The sequence below is a fragment of the Cynara cardunculus genome, unplaced genomic scaffold (assembly GCF_001531365.2).
Source record: "Cynara cardunculus var. scolymus isolate 2C unplaced genomic scaffold, CcrdV1 Un_Scaffold_1603, whole genome shotgun sequence".
Taxonomy (NCBI): domain Eukaryota; kingdom Viridiplantae; phylum Streptophyta; class Magnoliopsida; order Asterales; family Asteraceae; genus Cynara; species Cynara cardunculus.
This window is the reverse complement of record NW_020200814.1, coordinates 64,900-72,930: the sequence shown is the minus strand read 5'-3', so window position 1 is coordinate 72,930 and position 8,031 is coordinate 64,900.

Genomic DNA, 8,031 nt, shown 5'->3' with positions numbered 1-8,031 from the left:
TTTTAAAACCCAGATACTGTTTAATTCTTTTCAAAACAGTTCCAAAATAGATTCAAGTAGCAACTTCTCAAAGCTGTTGAAGAACACAAATCTGTTTCATATTTATCAAAACCAGATTCCAAAATAACAACATCATAAAACTGTTAGAAATAGTTTATCATCTTAACTTCAAAACCAATATCAAACTCAACAGTTGATAATCAACGGTAGTTTGAAAATCATAGTTTATACTCAACGGTAGTTTAAAACTCACTTAGATCCTCAAAACAGAATCATAAACCAAACTGTTTAAAACATTAATCTGCATCCTTTTTACTCAGAAACATATTCGAAACAGTAACAGCTTATCTGCTGTTTAAAACAGTATAACATCTTCGRAATCCAGATTCAACAATTAAGCCACAAATACATAAAGGAATCAGTTTCAAAACTACTCACAGTTTATAACCAACGATAGTTTCAAAAGAAGACTCACCTTATCAAACAGCTTTCTTGATGAAAATCACACAGCAAAAGCTTTATTCTTAACACATAATCTTGAAGAACACCTTAACTCACACACAGGTTCTTTTCTAAGAGAGTGATAAGAAAGTGACAGTGATAAGGATAACCTTATCAAACTCTTCTTTAAATATCCTCACCTAGGCGGTGGAGGATTTTAATAATAAAACTTCAAAGGCGGTGAAAGCTTTTGTCCAATAGAAATATCCTTGGGTGGCGGTTTTGCATTATAAAATTCATGATTTCTTAACCATTAAGATATAAGCTTTAAATAATAGAATAATGATTCCACCCGAATAGTTTATCACAATAAGCACCACCTCATGTATGCTTCACACCACATGTATGCATGTATTAATCATATATGTCATGTCATCTATTCACATATATGCATACACAATATCATGTTCACATATATAGTTCATGCATTTCTACTTTGGTATGCATATTTCACATAATCCACATAATAAACATTTATAAATTACCTCAATCCCAGGTTGTCTCAAACATGGTTATAACACTAATTGAGTTATAATGATACTAAACGTGTCATAATTAGTCTAATCAGAAGTTAATGGGAGATTGTGGTAGAATGGGTCTTAAAGGTCCTTAACGGGTCCATTTGGTGTTTGTGGATATAATGGACATATTTCTCCTTGAGGAATCCAATTGGGTCAACATGACACTACCTAGGTCATAATTAGTCTCATTAGACCGTATAGGGTGTGATAGTGGCTTTGGGGTTTGCCTCTTCGATGGTTTTTTCAGGCTGTGGAGTTTTCTGTTTGATGTCATTTTCCTGGTGAGCTGCTCGGTTTTCTTCCTGTTTTGGCCAGCTTTCTTCACAGCTGTTAAGGTTCAGCTTGGTCATCTCCTGTTTTGTTAGGCTGTGGTCAGTTTTAGGGTTTCTTGCTGCTTGGTTCCATCGGTCCTGTCGCAAAGAAGGTGGTCCTGTGCTGGTTTGTGACTTTGATCGCGACTTTTGCTTTCCGATTTGTGGTTGCGCACCGGGGTAACCCTTTGCCATCCTGGCTTTCTGGTTTTGACCTACAATATAGTGTGCTCTCTTGCCTGCGTCGTAGCTGTTTGCGCCTGCAAAAGAAGTAGCAGACTCCCTTTTACCCGCTGGTTTCTTCTTTGGCCTGGTCTTTAGGCTGTCTGCTGGTTCCAGGCGGGTCCTTAGCTTCTGTCCTTTTTTGTTGCTGTTAGTTTCTTCTTTGGGTTCTTGCTGCGGGTTTGTAGTTGACTTTTTCTGGTTTATGATTTTATGTGCCTTTGCTGCACCTTCTTCATTCTGCCGTCCAAGTGTAGGGGTATCTAGCTGGTTTGCCGTCTCGTTTCTTAGTGCGGTTGTCTAGCTGCTGCTGTTCGAGTTTGGTGCTGCTAGTATCTCTTTGTTGCTGCTACTGGTTTGTGCTTTTCTGGCTGGTTCTAGTGTCCTTGCTGGTCTATTTCTTCCTACCGGTGCTGGCTGTTGTGTGGCTTCTTGATCTAGCTGCTGCTGTTCGAGGTTTCTGCGGGTGCGGGCTGTTGTGTTGCGGGTTCATTCCTGCGAGTTGGGAGGCCGGCCTGTTAGTTCCTTTTCTGGGTCTGGTTGGTTCTCTAGCTGCTGTTTGACGGTTTTTCTGCAGTTTTCTGGTTGCTCGGTTTCAGCTGCTGTGTTTAGTCTCGGCTTTCCATTCAGCTCCATCGGCTGTTGTTTAAGGTGTTGGCTGCTGTCCCCTTCTGTTTTCTCTTCTTTTCTGGGTTTTTGCTGCTGTTTTTTGATCCTGGTTTGTTTGCTGCGTTATAGAATTTGATCGGTCGTTGTTGGTTACCGATCTTTCTTTTTGCTGTTTAATTAGTTAGTTGGTTCTGCCGAGTTTGTGGGCTGTGGTTTTGGGACTGTTGCAGTTTGTCGTTCGTTCCAGGATCCGAGCAGACCTGCTATGTTTGAAACCTTTTCTCGGTTGTGAAGAGTATGCGATCTGGATCTGGTGTTTCTTTGACTGTTATATTTCCAAAGTATCGTTGGTTTTTTTMTGGTGCATCTGTTTGCTGGGCATTATTTTATGTGCATTTTGCGCTGGTTATCTGCATGCTCTTGCCTGGCTTCTGTTTACTATTGTGTGCGGTGATTTAAACTCTGGATCCTGGTTGTTGGAATGTGCTGCTGTGCTCGGTTCTACAGCTGCTGGTCTTGTTCTTAGCAGTGTTTACAGCTGTTGTCCGGTTCCAGCACCTTGAGCTGCTGTGTTAGGTGATTTGTTAACCTGCTGTTGGTTGCTTCGTACGAGTGGTTTAGGTAGCCTGTTTCGTGAGTTTAAGCGGCTGCTTGTGTATTTGTTAGGACTCTTTGCTATTTTGCTGTCTCAGTTTTGGTGAGTTTGGTTCGTTTTGTTGTTGTCTCTTGTTGGGCTTTCCTGGTCTCTTATTCTTGTGTCAAGTGTTTCCGAGGTCTTCGTTACCTTCGAAGGGTAACTTGATAGAATATTCAGCACCTTCTTGTGAGGTCTTCGTTTATTTTATTAAGAACACTCTAAGAGGGTTTCAGCACCACGGCTTCTTGATCTGGGATTAAGGGAACTAGGTTGTCCTGCTTTTAGGTGAAGATGGTTGATTTTGCGGATGCAATATTGGAAGAACCCTCATCACAGGATTTCGCCGATGTAATCCTAGGTGAGACGGTTTCTTGTGCTTTGCATGGAGATCCATTGCATGGGGGTGTCAAGGAGGCGGTCTTGTCGACGGTTGGGGATAATGTTAGAATCAATAAAAGGGTATCGGTATGGGAACGCCTTTCTCCTGCAGTTATGGGTGTGCCTCGTCCGTAAACACAAAAGTTGTTTGCTGCAATAGTGGGAGGTACTCCAAAACAAGAGCTGACTTATTTTTCGGTTGAAAAGAGTGTGAAACCTAGGATTCATTTTYCGTTGGAAGCTACGAGAGGTATGGCTAAATCTTTTCAGTCGGTTCTTTACGGGTATTTTTTGGGACCTCGACTTCCTTTTCCCATTGTTCTTCGTGCGGTTCAACATGCATGGGGAAGTTTGGTTTCTTAGACGCCAAGGTAAATGAACTTGGTTATTTCTTTTTTCGGTTTAATGATGATGGTGGTTGTAATCAAGTTGTTGAATCGTCACCCCTCATGATTAGAGGGATGCCACTTTTTGTCTCAACATGGGACCCTTCTAAGGGATTGCATAAACCTGAGCATTCCTCGTGTCCTTTATGCATTAAATTTTTTAACATCCCTCTTGTTGCGTTCAATAGAGAGGGTATTAGCCGTATTACAAGTGCAGTTGGAGTTCCTTTGCGTTTGGATGCTTGTACAGCTAGTACTTGTGATAAAGCTTGGGGAAGAACAAATTTTGCTAAAGTTTTGGTGGATGTTTGGGCCGTGGGTGAGATACAGTGGGAAATCGAAGTGGTAATACCGAGGCTTTCGGGTACTGGTGAAGATGTGATAAAGGTGGTTTTGGAGTATGATTGGGTGCCATCCCAATGTTCTAAGTGCAAAGTATTGGGACATCGAACTTCTTCTTGTATGAAAGGGGATATAAGAAAGCAAAAGGAGAATTTAATATCATCAAATATTGATGGTTTTAAAACACCTAAAAGAAAACATTGGAGACCGAAGACTACTTCTGGACCTAGTACTGGCGCTCAGGCAGCTACTCCAGGTGAGGTTTCTGTGACTCCTGATACGTTATTTGGTGTGGGTACCATAAAGCAGGTTAGTGAGGTACCGCCTTTCCCGATTGTGGCTCTAAAGGATAAAGATGTTGTCAAGACTGCTGCTTCGGCAGTCTTAGTTGGGGAAAGTGTAGGACATGTGGAGAGTCAATATTGTACTGTGGATGCTGGGAGAACACCAAGAGGAAGAGAAGATCATTTGAAGGTACCACTTCCATCAAAGGAGGGTCCGGAATTTGTTAAAGCGGTGGTTCAAGCATTTCAGTCGAGACGCGGTGTTGTAAACTCAACGTCTACGAGTAATAGGTTTTCCTCATTAGATTCTAATGACTCTAGTGATGATGATGATGATGATATGGAAATAATTGATACTGAGGGGCATACTGTGGAAAGAAGTAGGAGGAGATGCTCACTTCAGATTCCCAATGATAAAGTTCGCTTCTTGGAATATTAGGGGTCTAAATGCCCTAATAAAGCAAAAAGAGGTACATGATCTTATTCATGTAAAGTCTTTCTTTATGTTGCATCATTGAGTCTAAAAGTTCTACAAAGACATACGGGAGAAGTGTGTGGTAGACTGTTTGGTAGGTGGAGCTGGATAACAAATGGGTTAATGTGTGATCAAGGAACTCGTATTATTATTGCATGGGACCCGTCTGTTTTGTCCTTGATAATGATCGAGCCGCATTTACAATATGTACATTGTGAAATTTGGATTATTGGTCATCCTGAGCCTATATTTATTACTTTTGTTTATGGTTGTAATACGGGAGTGGAAAGGAGGGTTCTTTGGCGGGATATTGGAAAATTCAATGCTTTTACTCATAGGAAAGCATGGATTGTGATGGGTGATTTTAATTCAATGTTTTTCCCTCATGATGGATTGGGAGGATCATCTAAACGTAACTCGGATATGGAGGAGTTTCTTCTTTGCCTGGAAGAGGTAGAGCTTTTTGATATCACGTACCAGGGGTGCCAATATACTTGGACGCATAAACCTTCTGGGGGAGAAGGTATAATCCGTAAATTAGACCGTATTTTGGAAAACTTAGCGTTCATTGACAGATTTGGGGACGCCTCGGTTTTCTTTGAACCAAGGGGGATCTCAGATCATTCTCCGGGAATTCTTTCTTTAAAGTGGGAAGACGAATTAGACATCGTGGTTTCAAATTAGATAATTTCTTGACATCTCATGTGGATTTCCTTAAATCCGTGGAGGGCGTGTGGAAGAAACCTCAGCATGGGTCATATATGAAGAAAGTTCTTCGAAAATTGCAAGAGATGAAAGGGGTTTGCCGTCGGCTTAGAAATTCTTATGGGTGTCTGGATAAGAAGGTGGCTTCTTTAAAAACGGAACTTGATGTTGCTCAATTGGCTTGTGATCTAGATCCGTTTAATGATATGCTGAAAGAGGACATTGCTCACCTCTTGTTATTGGTTAAATGAAGGGGATGGTAACTCTAAGTTCTTCTTTCATGCAATGAGTGAGAAGCGCAATAGGAGCCATATTGCTACTATTAAGGATTCTTTTGGTACTGTTTTTGAACATCATGATGTTCAAAAAGCATTTTTAAATCATTTCGAAGGTATTCTGGGTTCTTCAAATACGCTGGTTCATCCTTCTATGGCGGATTGTTCGTTTGCTCATTCTTTAGCTTTATCGGACTCTCTGCATTTAATCAAACCTATTACGGATATGGATATACAGAATGCTCTTTTTGATATTGGGAATGACAAGGCTCCAGGTTCTGATGGGTTCTCGTCAAAGTTCTTTAAAGCGGCTTGGAGTGTGGTTGGTAAGGATGTGCTTATTGCGGTACATAATTTCTTCTACTCAGGAAATTTAGAGTACCAGTTGAATCATACTCTGCTTTGCCTTGTTCCGAAGGTTCCAAATGCTTCATGTGTAATTGATTATCGGCCCATCGCTTGTTGTAATGTGTTGCTTAAATGTATCAGTAAAATTATTGCTGATAGGATGAAAGGCTCATTGGATGTACTTATTAGCAAGGCTCAATCTGTGTTCATTCCTGAACGTTAGATAACTGATAATATTCTAATGGCGCATGAGCTTGTCGCAGGTTATCAGAAACTACAGGGGGAGCCAAAATGTGCGTTTAAGATTGATATACGGAAAGCTTATGATACTGTTGACTGGCAGTATCTTCTTGGGATGCTAAAGGGAATGGGATTTCATCCAGTTATGCTTAATTGGATAAAGTCTCTAATCTCATCGCCAACTTTCTCTATTTGTGTTAATGGACAGTCGGAGGGTTTCTTTCATGGAAAGCTTATGATACTCCCATGGTTTTTTTCTTGGAGGGAGGGGTCTTCGTCAGGGTGATCCGTTGTCCCCCTATCTGTTTACGATTGTTATGGAGGGATTTTCTCTGCTACTCCAAAAGTGTATTCGTGAGGCTGCTGATTTTGGTTATCATCGGGGTTGTGAGGATCTGGATTTGACTCACTTATGTTTTGCGGATGATTTATTTGTCTTTACAAAAGGGGATGTCCTTTCTGTTGAAGTGCTTAAAAAAGCTCTGGCTCTTTTTCAGAATTATTCGGGATTAGCGCCTAGTCTTGAAAAAAGTGACATTTATTTTGGGAATGTTCCTTCCAACATTAAAGCAGCTATCCTTGAATGCCTTCCCTTCAAGCTTGGTGTTTTTCCTGTTCGATATTTGGGTGTTCCTTTATCGCAATCTCGGTTAAAGTCTTGCGACTATGCTCCGCTGATTGCTAGAGTGAAGAACCGTATACTTAATTGGAAATCTAAGTTTCTTAATTGGGGCCGGCCTGGTTTTGCTAAAGTTCTTGTTGAGGTTTGGGCTGTGGGTGACCTAAAAYGGAAAATTGATGTTGAAATCCCAAACATAAATGGTGGAGAACCCGAAAGTGTGCAAATTCAAGTAGAATACTTATGGGAACCGATTCAATGTTCCCATTGTCAATTTTTTGGTCACAAACTCTCGTTGTGTGTTAAAGCAGCTAGTTTGAATAAAGGTAAACAAATTGATTGCCGTAAAGATGCTGATGGGTTTACTAGAGTGGTGAAAAAACAATGGCGGGTTAAAGGTGGAAATAAAGCCGATCATTCTAATGGTAAATCGGATAATGGAAGAAAGGACTCAAACCCTCTTGAAGCGTCCTTGGGAGTGAATGTTGTAAGTCAAGAAAGGGAAATAGAAGATTCTATGGTTTCTAATAATGTTGAGTTGATGGATCCTTCTTTGCCAGCGGGGAGGGATGCGTTGGGTCTAAGTCTTCGCACCATACTATGTCTACTCCTACCCCACTTATTTCTTCTGTGATTAAAAATTTTTGGTTGCCGAGACGAGGGGTTGTGCTAAACAATGTTGATTCTAATCGGTTTGGGGTGCTTGAGCCGTTAGGGGAAGAGACTTCTCGGGTGGACTCTCTTGATGAGGTGGTCAATGATCTGACTGATGTTCAGGGGGATAATCGGATTAATAGGGAGCAAGGAGAAAGTCTAAACCCTTCTTCATGATGAAATTTGCTTCATGGAATATCCGGGGGCTTAATTCTCCGGTTAAACAAAAAGAGGTACTAAAATTCATTGTAATGATGTGAGTTTATGCTCCATTGTCGAATCTCATGTTTCTAAGGATTCTCTTGAAAGTGTTTTCTATAACTCTTTCGGTCAGAGGAATTGGGTTTCTAATCAAAACATGAGTGATTATGGTACTCGTATAATCCTTGCTTGGGATGCTCGAATTTTAGATGTCATGGTTTTAGAGGCTCATAATCAATTTTTAAATTGTAAGGTGCTTGTTCGGGGTAGTCAACATTATATTTTCGCTTCTTTTGTATATGGGGCTAATGTTTGTAATGCCC